This window comes from Nyctereutes procyonoides, unplaced genomic scaffold, assembly GCF_905146905.1.
Source record: "Nyctereutes procyonoides isolate TBG_1078 unplaced genomic scaffold, NYPRO_anot_genome, whole genome shotgun sequence".
Classification (NCBI taxonomy): domain Eukaryota; kingdom Metazoa; phylum Chordata; class Mammalia; order Carnivora; family Canidae; genus Nyctereutes; species Nyctereutes procyonoides.
Genome location: NW_026575122.1, coordinates 6,527,293 through 6,541,480, shown reverse-complemented (window position 1 = coordinate 6,541,480; position 14,188 = coordinate 6,527,293).

Below are 14,188 nucleotides of genomic sequence, written 5' to 3'. Positions count from 1 at the left end.
GAAAACTGTGTGGAGGTTCCTCAAAGAGTTCAAAATAGACCTGCCCTACGACCCAGCAATTGCACTGTTAGGGATTTACCCCAAAGATTCAGATGCAGTGAAACGCCGGGACACCTGCACCCCGATGTTTCTAGCAGCCATGTCCACGATAGCCAAACTGTGGAAGGAGCCTCGGTGTCCATCGAAAGATGAATGGATAAAGAAGATGTGGTCTATGTATACAATGGAATATTCCTCAGCCATTAGAAACGACAAATACCCACCATTTGCTTCAACGTGGATGGAACTGGAGGGTATTATGCTGAGTGAAGTAAGTCAATCGGAGAAGGACAAAGAGGGTATGTTCTCATTCATTTGGGGAATATAAATAACAGTGAAAGGGAATATAAGGGAAGGGAGAAGAAAAAGACTCCTAACTCTGGGAAATGAACTAGGGGTGGTGGAAGGGGAGGAGGGCGGGGAGTGGGGGTGAATGGGTGATGGGCACTGAGGGGGGCACTTGACGGGATGAGCACTGGGTGTTATTCTGTATGTTGGTAAATTGAACACCAATAAAAAATTAATTTATTTAAAAACAAAAACAAAAAAATAATAATAAATAAACTAAAATAAATAAATAAAATAAAATAAAATAAAATAAATAATAAATAAATAAATAAAATAAAATAAAATAAATAATATATAACTCGGTCATGGAAGTACTAAGAAGTATTCTAGTGAGTTCTACAGGTTTCAAATATTCCACCAAATATTTCACCCTGGGCTAATTTTGTAGCAGAAACCTAACACTGTAGATCAATTTTATGGTTCAGTGGATTAAAGGTCACTTTATTCATGATGTCAGTTCAGGTCTCATAGTCAGGCTATATCACAGTCATATGTTCAGTTTCTCTCTGGACTAAGGAAAAACACAAGAGATGCCTTTTAAAAAAAGAATAGTTTTCACTAATGAAGTGCATTATTTGGCTGCAAAATCTGCAGAATCTGTGCTAAAAAAATATTGTGCTACAATATTTTGGATGGATCCATGAGCCATCCTTTATATATGATTGGCAGTGAGACCACCATTGTAACTGTTGGCTTATGAGGCATAATTTTCAGGAAACTTTTATTTCAGTTGAACTTCCTACAGAGCCTTACTTTTCTCCTTGACGCCACTCAAAAGCTTTCAGCTAAACGAGTTAGTGGATAACGAGTTGGAGTAGGAAGCCCATTGTGGTTTATGTTGTCTCTAAAATCTGAAGAGACCGAAGATGAAATTTTCCACTTTCTCCGTGTTAGGCAGTACAAATGGTCTTTCAATTTAGAGGGCGTTTCCCTACACATTCAAAACTGGTGGGCCCCTAGAAACTGATAATTTTCATTTTGTTTGTCTTTTACCCCTAGCATGCATCGGTTTCACTAGAGTATCTGATTAGTAGCTACTTTCTGCTTACCAGATCCCGTCATTTTGATTTACCAAGTGGGGAACACCATGACTTTTGCAGAATATTCAGATAATTGATTTCCCTATGACTCTTTTAAGACAGACAGCATGAGAGTTGATACAGCCCTGAGATAAGACAGGCCAAGGTACTTACTGTTATTCCTCCCCATGAAAGTGAAGTGCTTCTCCTCATCCCTGCTAATTGCTTTGGAAAAAACCCATAATTTGCACTGCTTTACAGGGAGTGAATTGTGAGTTGATCTAGTAAAAGTACAATATGTGAAGCAGCAACTAGGTTTAAGTTTTAAGTAACAAGCAATCGAGGTGGTTTTTGCACCAGCCAAACATGTCAGTCAAGTGGAAAATTTGAGAGAAATCACCACTTTTTTTATCTTGTGTGTCTTAGATATTGATGCTAATTTCTGAAATTCCTCCAGGTGTAAAAAGTGTTGCTTATAGTTTCTTAAAAAAGAGAAGTTTGGAGATCTTCTACTTAACTCTTTCCTTTCTTTCATAGCATCTTCATTTTCAGGGAGCCAAATGCAGGCATTCTGCGGTTTACTAACTAGATCTATTCAAATCATATAATTTCCTTGTGAGAATTACTGTACTACAGAACCTGGACAAAGCTTTACTTATCATTCAGTGTTCACGAATATTCACTCGCACCAATGATGCCCACATAGTATTTCTGATACTTAGGCATTAGAATCTACTCAGTGTTAGCATCAATTTATTCCTGATAATTTTAGGTCACCAGAGTGGCTGTTCTGATATATAGCTCCAGGTCTCTTTGTGGGATGCTTGGAGGAAGATCTACTGGATATATGTGTGGTGGTGTGGTGGTTCTTGACTAGAGGGGGGGTCAGTTACTGGTTTGATGTAGGAACTACTTTAGCGACTATGACTTCCTATTACGGGAATTCAAATCAAGCATCCATGCACAATCCACATTTTATTTTAATAAAGTCTTATTTCAAAATAAGATTTTATTTTACTGCCATCTACTCATTTTTAAAGGTGTTGAAGGCCATTAACAGCTACAGATTTTTGGATGTCAAACCAAAAATTACCATCCCATCCATGCTTCTGATTAAGTCATTTCACCTACATTGTCTCTGATATTTAATCACAGTGACCTGACCTCTGTCACTCCAGAATGCCACTATTACAGTTGAAGAGGGACCCTCATTTCAAAAGTGAGATTTCCTTTTCTTATTCACAATCTAAGGAGCTTTCCAGGAATGCTTATGCTCCTATCACTAATACATTTTTCAATGTCTTGGAGAAAGGACTATCCTCAGAGTCCCTTCTGTCATTACCTATTGGTGGAAGGTAGGTGAGCTTTACATAATAAATCCAAAACATGATTTGTGCCTTCACATTTTTTTTTCTCCACAATAAACCAAGTGAGCTCAGGAATCTTAACATAATTTGATGTAGATAATGAGACTGTGAAACCTAGGCTACATGTATCGAATCAAGCAAAGTGCTAAGGCTACTTCCAGCTGCCAAAAATAGTACATTAAAGCCCTAAATATGATGAGCTGTCTGCATATAGATAATTTCAGCCAAATTCATCCTTATCCTCCAGCTTAATACTCCTCAATTCATTCCCATATAAACTCATAAGATGCTTGCTGTTAAAATTTGCAAGCTCTTTCAATTCCTTTGGTGTGTAAGCCATGTTTTTCTGCTCAAGGTTTTATAATCCTCCTCTTGGGATCAGACTTACTTTATGGGCTTGGAAGCCATAAGAGATGAGTGATTTGTGTTTTCAAAGGTCCTCAATTCATCTAAATCTACATTAATATCCTCAAACCAAGTCTGAGCTACTTCATCTTACTCTACTAATGCCACAACCTTGGCTTAAGAAATTTGGCAAGCTTACATATTAAACTTGATTTATGACTTCAGCATTGACTACAATCATAGTGGGGCCTGATGCTCAGAAATTCTGCTAGTCTATTCCAGAAGCTATAAGAAAATACCATAGATTGGATCAATTGGGAAATAAATAAAAGAAATTTATTTCTCACAGTTTGGAGAGATGGGAGTCTAAGTTTAGAGGGCCAGCATGATCAGAGGAGGGCCCTCTTTAGATCAGTCTTTTGGTCATATTCTATTGTGGCAGAAGGAATGAAATACCTCTCTAGGGCATTAATCTCATGCATGAGGGCTCTAACTTCATAACCTAATAACACCCAAGAGTTTTCATCTCCTAACAGCATCACTTTGGGTATTAATTTTCAATACATGGATTTTGGTAAGAAATAAATAGCCTATTAGCAGATATAGATGTCCTGAACTTACAGAGAATAAGATATTGTCTTAATATCTCCACAAAATCCTCTGTGTCTCTGTTCATTCTTTTAGCTGAGAAGTCAAAGTCCTGAGCTTATCATTTTATTTCTTCAAGCTCTCCAATGTCTTCAGAAACAGCCAGACCATTCTATAAAATTGTAGCCACAATTTGTACTATACAGTTATATGCAGCTGATATTGAGATTGACTTGATGTCCCTAATTCTCACTTTCCATTTACATGTAAAAGTTCAATAAAATGTATATCCTTTTCTTCTGTTAATGTTTTATGTCAGATTAATCCTCAGTCCCAGCCAGAGATCCTTAAAAGGATATTGGAGAATTTCTCACTTCCCTACAGGGGCTTGTGTAATTAAGTGTGGGGCAAAAACATTCCTTTAATACACAGTAGGTTAGCAAAGGAGAGCAAACAAGTCAAGGACTGCCGTAGTTTTGTTTATTTTGTTAAAATATTTAGTTAGTTTAGAGAGGGAGAGAGAGTGCTGGAACGAGGAGCAGAGAGAAAAGAAAAGATATACTTAAGCAGACTGAGCACAAACTCCAATGCAGGGCTCCATCTCACAATCCTGAGACATGAACTGAGCCAAAACCAAGAGTTGGATGTTCAATGAATTTTGACACCCATGCACCCCAGACACATCTGGTTTTAAAGAAAAATATCAGCAAATATTTTTATGGATTAAAAATAACTTGACACTTAAATATTTTTTTGTAAATTGGGGTAAAAGAAAAATAACAATAATTTTAAAAATGTTTAAATTGTAAATTTGTATTAAATTCTACAAAATAAACATTAAGCTAAAGCTTCACTCAAATTTTGTTTTTAACCTTTGAGTCATTCTATTTATGATAAGAAATTTTGTCCATTAGTTAATTTCACAGAAATCTTTTTTTTAATTTCACAGAAATCTTATTTTAACTATAACTAATGTCAGCCTTTGAAAAATTTTTTTCTGTTAAAATAAATGTAGTATTACACTTCTAACCAAGATGGAGTAACATCCATTGTTGACTTATTTTTATTTTGGGACTATAACAATAATAACCATACAAGTAAATACTGCTTTTCTTTATATTTTTTGGACTTAATAGAATAATTTCCATATTCATTCATATTGTATTCTATCATTCCTGCTTGTTGTCAAAAATATCAGGACATATTTATATGAACTTTGGACATAAATTACCTCAAAAACCAAGACACTATTTATTTGAATTCTCTTCTCATTTTCAAATTTTCATACATTGCTATGCCTTTTTCCATTTAAAGTTTATGTGCTTCTAATTATAGAATAAGTCAGTGAAGAAAAAACTTCTATTTGTGTTTCTGAAATACATCTTATACATAAAATGAAGGTCAATGCAAATTTAACAAAAAAGCTCTGAGTATCTTTTAGGTTAAAATTTTTGCTTTTGTCTCTTCACCAAGAAAAACATGCTTTAAAATAAGATCTAATCAATTACTTGCTAAAATGGATAGGGTATTATCGAGAAAAATAGTTAACTATTAAACTTAAAAGCGCACAGTCTAACCCACATAAGGCTAAAATTCACATGGAAAATATATATCTAGGCAACTGTGCCAAGTCTCATGAATAGAAACAAAACATGTTTTTTTTTTTAATGACAGAAGCACATGGTGCCATTTATTTATAAGTAAATATAAGAAAAACATTCTTGTGATATAATGTTCTCTAAATAAAATAGGTTTAATATTTTATTTTATTAAGTAAGAAGCTCTTTGTTCTAATTTGTTACAAAAGTTTTTGTAACCAATTGATGCAAAATTTAGTATCGTGATTATGGCAGCTTCCCACTTCAGAAAATTTATTCTGTTGTGTTTAGTTTTATTTATTTTCAGAAGTAGTTGCAGAAAATTATTAAATGTATGTATGGCCCCCATGATATTTTATACTGACTGAAAGACTATTATTTGAACATGTTTTTTTCATGATGCATGAATTTACAAGAATAAAATCTGTGGCTGAGCAAATGTAGGCATAAGAATTGTATGTATAAAAAGAAGAGCTTCATAAACAATTTAGATGCACATGTGTTAACTGGCATATTGAAACTGAGAAACCAAACCTAAATGCCTAATAAAGAGTAGACAGTGTAGAAATAAGCTGAACCACACAATAGAAGTCTGTAAGATTAAAGAAATTTCTGGACCTAAATCCATTTGAAGGCAGGTGTACAGGTGTTATCTCAAAACATGGTTTGCATGACTTATGGCTGAAATCCTGCCAATAAAACAATTACAGCCTCTTCCCTTGCCTGCTACAGTTCTGAAGTTTCACTCTCTGCAGGTCTTGCAAACAGAAATGCATTGGGTAAAGGGTATTGAAACTCAGTGAAGACTGGAGTGCTGTGTAAAAAAAAAAAAAAAAAAAAAACCAAAGATTATGTGAAAGTCTATGATCCGTTGCCCCAATTTCTTTCACTTGGCTATCAGGAAACACAGAATCAGTCTTTTACCTGGTTTCCTCATACTCTAGCTTCATCTGTACCTCTACCACTACCAGCAAAAAAGATGAAGATCCCTCTCTGGTCCAATATACTGACTACTGGGACTCTCAGAATTAAACAGCTGAATGTCTGCCCAGCATGGTAATGTATTAAGCTCTCTAGTCACTAAGTCCCACCTATGCTCACAAATCTTCAGCACCTTTGAGTGTCTCACTCTTAAATATGAAAGAAAAAGTAAACCAGTTATTGAAGAAATCAAGCAAACCAGTTATTTGAAGAAATCCTGACGTGAAAAACAAAATATGCATCAATTAGCCAACAAACAAAAACTAAAACTAAAAATTAAAAAAAAAACTAAAAGGAAACAAAAAATTCAATATAGTACACATAGTAGGAAAAACATCCCATGAAAATCTGACAACTGACATCCTAAAAAAGATAAGTAAAAGAAGATATTACTTTCATGAAAAACAGAACAGTGTGCTATAAAAATGAAGATTTAGAGAGTATAAAAAGATTTCAAGGTATACTTTTCAGAAAGCAGAGCACAGGAGAATATAGTTAGAAAATAAAACAGAAAAAGATAACAATTTTAGAAAATTCACTATTTAAAAAATCCAGAATTTTAGACTAGCAGAAATGGAGGGTGGAAATGGTCAAAGAACTAATATAAGAATATTTTTCAGAACTGAAGGTCATAGGTATACAGATAGAAAAACCTGGACAAAAAAAATAGATTAAAAAAAGCTCCACACTAACACATCATAACCTCCTGTTTTCGTTTTTTAAAAACACAAATTAAAAATTCTAAAACTTTTTGATAAGGGGTTTGTAGGGGATGGGTTCACACAGAAAGGATCAAGAGTGACATAGGATCTATCAATAGTAGTCCTAGAGGTCTAGGGAACCTTTGTAATTCACAGAGAAAATGCTTTCAGATCTAGACCCAACAAATGTTTTGTATCCAACAAATTATCATTTGGGAGGGAAAGGAAATCAAAAACATTTCAGAAGGACTTCCTCAAAATATTTACTTTCCTAATTATTGTTAGTCACTACATCAAATAAAACAAATGGCATAAACAAGAGGGGACATGGGAGGAGAAAAAGAGAAGTTGACCTTGAAAGTGAAGGATGGGAATTCCCAAGGGCAAGTGAAGGTCGGTATTAAAGTGGAAAGTAGATTTCAAGTACAAACCATGACGACGGTAGGAGGATTGAGAAATGCACAGATATATGCTGATTAAGAAACACCCGTAAGTTATTCTGTGCTTGTTAATTGATTGAAGTGTATTTACAATTTCATTTTAGAATTTGAGTTTGAGCAAACTTGGGGTGGAGCCTTTGGGTTTTCTATGTAGAGTATCATGTCATCGGCGAAGAGGGAGAGTTTGACTTCTTCTTTGCCAATTTGAATGCCTTTAATGTCTTCTTGTTGTCTGATTGCTGAGGCTAGGACTTCCAGTACTATGTTGAATAGCAGTGGGGAGAGTGGACATCCCTGTCTTGTTCCTGATCTTAGGGGAAAGGCTCCCAGTGCTTCCCCATTGAGAGTGATATTTGCTGTGGGCTTTTCGTAGATGGCTTTTAAGATGTCGAGGAAAGGTCCCTCTATCCCTACACTCTGAAGAGTCTTGATCAGGAATGGATGCTGTATTTTGTCAAATGCTTTCTCTGCATCTAATGAGAGGATCCTATGGTTCTTGGTTTTTCTCTTGCTGATATGATGAATCACATTGATTGTTTTACGAGTGTTGAACCAGCCTTGTGTCCCGGGGATAAATCCTACTTGGTCATGGTGAATAATTTTCTTAATGTACTATTGGATCCTATTGGCTAGTATCTTGTTGAGAATTTTTGCATCCATGTTCATCAGGGATATTGGTCTGTAATTCTCCTTTTTGGTGGGGTCTTTGTCTGGTTTTGGAATTAAGGTGATGCTGGCCTCATAGAATGAATTTGGAAGTACTCCATCTCTTTCTATCTTTCCAAACAGCTTTAGTAGAATAGGTATGATTTCTTCTTTAAACGTTTGATAGAATTCCCCTGGGAAGCCATCTGGCCCTGGACTTTTGTGTCTTGGAAGGTTTTTGATGACTGCTTCAATTTCCTCCCTGGTTATTGGCCTGTTCAGGTTTTCTATTTCTTCCTGTTCCAGTTTTGGTAGTTTGTGGCTTTCCAGAAATGCTTCCATTTCTTCTAGATTGCCTAATTTATTGGCATAGAGCTGTTCATAATATGTTTTTAAAATCGTTTGTATTTCCTTGGTGTTGGTAGTGAGCTCTCCTTTCTCATTCATGATTTTATTAATTTGAGTCTTCTCTCTCTTCTTTTTAATAAGGCTGGCTAATGATTGCTAGAACTCATATAGTAATTCGGTAGCGTGGCAGGATACAAAATCAATGCCCAGAAATCAATGGCATTTCTATACACTAACAATGAGACTGAAGAAAGAGAAATGAAGGAGTCAATCCCATTTACAATTGCACCGAAAAGCATAAGATACCTAGGAATAAACCTAACCAAGAGGTAAAGGATCTATACCCTAAAAACTGTAGAACACTTCTGAAAGAAATTGAGGAAGACACAAAGAGATGGAAAAATATTCCATGCTCATGGATTGGCAGAATTAATATTGTGAAAATGTCAATGTTACCCAGGGCAATGTACATTTTTAATGCAATCCCTATCAAAATACCATGGACTTTCTTCAGAGAGTTAGAACAAATTATTTTAAGATTTGTGTGGAATCAGAAAAGACCCCGAATAGCCAGGGGAATTTTAAAAAAGAAAACCATATCCGGGGGCATCACAATGCCAGATTTCAGGTTGTACTACAAAGCTGTGGTCATCAAGACAGTGTGGTACTGGCACAAAAACAGACACATAGACCAATGGAACAGAATAGAGAACCCAGAAGTGGACCCTGAACTTTATGGTCAACTAAAATTCAATAAAGTAGGAAAGACGATCCACTGGAAGAAAGACAGTCTCTTCAATAATGGTGCTGGGAAAGTTCTCACATGCAGAAGAATGAAACTTGACCACTCTCTTGCACCATACACAAAGATAAACTCAAAATGGATGAAAGATCTAAATGTGAGACAAGATTCCATCAAAATCCTAGAGGAGAACACAGGCAACACCCTTTTTGACCTCAGCCACAGTAACTTCTTGCAAGATACATCCACGAAGGCAAAAGAAACAAAAGCAAAAATGAACTATTGGGACTTCATCAAGATAAGATGCTTTTGTACAGCAATGGATACAGTCAACAAAACTAAAAGACAACCTACAGAATGGGAGAAGATATTTGCAAATGACATATCAGATAAAGGGCTAGTTTCCAAGATCTATAAAGAACTTATTAAACTCAACAGCAAAGAAACACACAACCCAATCATGAAATGGGCAAAAGACATGAAGAGAAATCTCACAGCAGAAGACACAGACATGGCCAACAAGCACATGAGAAAATGCTCTGCATCACTTGCCATCAGGGAAATACAAATCAAAACCACAATGAGATCCCACCTCACACCAGTGAGAATGGGGAAAATTAACAAGGCAGGAAACCACAAATGTTGGAGAGGATGCGGAGAAAGGGGAACCCTCCTGCACTGTTGGTGGGAATGTGAACTGGTGCAGCCACTCTGCAAAACTGTGTGGAGTTTCCTCAAAGAGTTAAAAATAGACCTGCCCTACGACCCAGCAATTGCACTGTTGGGGATTTACCCCAAAGATACAGATGCAATGAAACGCCAGGACACCTGCACCCCGATGTTTCTAACAGCCATGTCCACAATAGCCAAACTGTGGAAGGAGCCTCGGTGCCCATCGAAAGATGAATGGATAAAGAAGATGTGGTTTATGTATACAATGGAATATTCCTCAGCCATTAGAAACGACAAATACCCACCATTTGCTTCAACGTGGATGGAACTGGAGGGTATTATGCTGAGTGAAGTAAGTCAATCAGAGAAGGACAAATATATGTTATCATTAATTTGGGAAATATAAATAATAGTGAAAGGGAATATAAGGGAAGGGAGAGGAAATGTGTGGGAAATGTCAGAAAGGGAGACAGAACATAAAGACTCCTAACTCTGGGAAACGAACTAGGAGTGGTGGAAGGGGAGGAGGGTGGGGGTGGGGGTGAATGGGTGACGGGCACTGAGGGGGGCACTTGACTGGATGAGCACTGGGTGTTATTCTGTATGTTGGCAAATTGAACACCAATAAAAAATAAATTTATTATAAAAAAAAAGAATTTGAGTTTGAAATTGTTTCATATGTAAAATCTAAGAATCCATTTTAAGATATAGAATAACCTGAATTCCTGGTAAAAATAACATTGTAGTTGTAAGAAAATACACTGTACACTTCAGTTTTGAAAAAAACATATAATTTCAGTATTTTTAAACATAAAATTTTACTTAAACTAAAATTATATGTTGATAATAAGGAAATGCTGGAAAAAGAGAATGTTGATATACATTTTTGTTGGGCTGCTAGAGAGGGACACCTATTATAAGAGAGCTAAATCTTCAAATTTTGTGATAAAAAGTAAATTGGTAGTATCTTAAGCTTTAAAACAAAAACAATTAGAAATGTGACATCATTAAAAGTATATAAGAAAATAGCGGAATAAACTAATCAACAAGATTAAAATGGTTACTTCTGTAAAGCAAAAATTGAGGGGAGGTGACCCTTGGGAAACAGAATAGTAGCTTCTATTCTTAGTCCTGAAAAAATAATTGACTTCTAAAAACTATGTGTATACAGCGGTCACAAAATTTAAATTAAATTAAATATACTGTTATATAAATGAGTGTGTATCATGGCCTTAAACCACCAATGTAAACACTTCTGAAAAACAACCACAAAATCACATGGCAAAATGAGGAAATCTCTTGTGACATTCAGGGATTATATATTTTTCTTAAGCTTATTTGCCACACTTATTTCATACATTTCTTTTTATGTTAGAACTTTATGTCATGATGTATTTTTGTAATTTTTTTAATACTTTTTATTATATAACCCCGTTCCCTTGTCAAAAGTAAGTTATTTATAAACATGGAATCACCCATTTTGGTCAGATCAAATTATGAAGATGCACAAAAGACAATTTTAAGGAACTTTGAGTGTAAAGTTAAGGAAAAAGAAGTAGTTTTGTTTGATTTAATGAATGTTTAGTGAAAGACTTTCTCCTAATTATTTTTGCTTATTGAAAACAACATAATCAGTTCTGAGATTCTCCATACATCCTGATTAAAAATAACGGAAATACTTTTCCAATCTTCATGGGAAGTGGGAGAGAGAAAAAAATCTACCAATTCTGGGAAATTATGCTAGAGGTGTAAAATTAAAATAATATCCATGTTTTCGATTCTTTATTATCAATTGAGCACCTACCGTAAGAGTTTTAGAAACTGCTCTGGTCGAAGAAGACATGCAGATTTTTAAGTCATGATCTCTGCCATAAAACACTGTAGGCATTTTAATGGTGTTAAGAATTCAAAAGTAATTAAGACATCTGATGGTGCTGGTAGAAAGCAAATGAAGCTTTGTAAAGAAGGGAAGTGAAAATGAGAAATATCTTGTGAGATGGTTCACGTTTGAGCTTGTGGTTAGCAAATGAAGATTTCCCAAGAGGAAATACAACATCCTGAAAGAAGATGAATTGCATATGCATGTCATTTATTATGTTTGTAAAGGGAGATATTTAACAGAAGAGCTTGTTTTATCTTAGCCGGACCATGTTTTTATCAAACATACTGTGTTTTACTTGTTTGCATCATGGCATGTTGAATGCGTGACAGCAAGTGTCTGTGTAGACGTAAATATGTGCGTGTGTGAATGCTGCACAAGCTGTTTTTTCTATTTTCTTTGAAGTCATGGAGAACTTTGATCTCTTCCTCTGCTATTTTTTCATGTGTGCATCTTTTGTCATATGCTCTTCATCCACATTTCCTTTATCGCTGCCTTATCTGTCTCTTCTAATAGCAATCACAGTTTTTCTCCCATTTTTTTAAAAGTCCAGCGAGGCCAAGCAATTCACCCCTATTGGATCATCTCAGTCCTACCTACTAGATATGATGGGATTGAAGGAAACAAAGACTCGAAATTGGATTACTTGTTTAAAACAGCCTCTAAAAAATTCTTACTATAATCTCCTTTGCAGAAGCACTTTTCAGTTCAGATTTTCTCATTTAGGGAGAGCGTTTGATCCAAAACTGAAATGTACCAGGGCAAAATTTCTTGGTAGTGTCGATCGGTGATTATGGCTTCTCTCTCCTTTAATAACAGTCTCATTTTCATTAAGAAATTGGTTTGGAGAAAATTAGAGCCACATGTTAATCTGCTTCCTACATTTCATCTGCTCATTTTTTGTTCTTTTAACTCTAGATTTGGCCATTTAGTTAGTCTTCATTTCCTCTATGACCACCAACACACTTGAATCTTACCACTCAAAACAGAATTTTAGGGGTGCCTGGGTTGCTCAATGGGTTAAGCATCTGCCTTCAGCTCAGATCATGATCCTAGGATCCTGGGACCATCAGAGCCCAGCATCCTGCTCCCTGCTCAATGGAGAGTCTGCTTCTCCCCGTCTCTCCCTCCCCCCCAACTCCTCATTCCTACTCCTGCTCTCTCTCTCTCTCAAATAAATAAATAAAATCTTAAAAAAGAAAAGGAAACAGAATTTTAGAGTGAGTTACTGAGTGACACTTTAGAGAATAAAAGTATCTTTTTGTTTTCGGTCTGAAAAAAATTTCCTTTGATTTGTATCAACATTTTTCATTTTGGCCCACATTACACTATGCATGATAGATTCCTAGTGATCGATATATGATAGATATAGATAGTCTAAGTATGATAGATATGCATGGTAGGTACATATGTATGATAATGTATGTACATGTGATGTCTTTATACTACGGGATTTGAAGTTGGAATTTTATTTATTATTGTAAATGCAGAACCTAACATTTCTTTCATATAATAGCATTCAATAAATATGCGGTCAGCGGGTGAATTCATAAATGTACATTATTTGCATCACAAAGAAAAAGTAATGAAATATTTACTACAGCATGAAAAATGAGAGTTAAGCTCTTTTGAACACTCTTTTTTTTTTCTTGTGATACACAGAGTACTAAAGATATTTTAACAATAAAACTTCTAAAAATGCCAGAAACCTAATTCAAAGCCGAAGAAGAACAAGGAAGAGGAGGAGAGGTAGGGAAGGGGAAAAGAGGGGAAGGAAATATTAACTGTCACATAAAGGTGGATGGTCTACAGGGTCAAGACTGCTCTGGAAATTACTAGGTGCTAACATTTAGAATGTCTACGAATTGTTTCTTCTTTCTCTCAGTTTTATTTGATCTTGCTGCATGTTCAGTAAGGAGAAGGGCAAAGGATAGTCAAAGCCGCCCAACCTAGGAGACAGAGTGTCTTACTCAATAGCAGAAAAGACACATTTTTGGTTCATTTGTCCAATCCAGAATATATCATGTGTTCAGACGAAGTGATACTATGATTGTACATGTTTGGATTGATGGACTAGTCCTGGGGCCAGTATTTTCCCAGTCCTCTGTGTATTTGTGTTACGGTTTACATATGAATAATACACGCTGAACATTTGATATTTTGCGCGGCCCATTGAAAAAAAGTGAAATCTCTTCAAGCATATTAATAGTCTGAATGATAGCAGAATTTATGTACATGAAAGCATTTTTGGAACTCTCCAGCTAGAAACTATGTTTGTCAAACACTACCCTGTAGGCTCCCTTTATAGATGGGGAGGAGGGGCTGACTCAGTTTCATTAAAGGCCCAGGAGTACTGTAGCCTGGTGCTTATCTTATACGACTGTTGAAAGTAGTGGCAGGAAAGGGATTTCTATGGGCTTCGGTGCTTGTCACTGACAGCAGGGAACAGTGACACCTGTGGAGAAAAAGAGAGAGA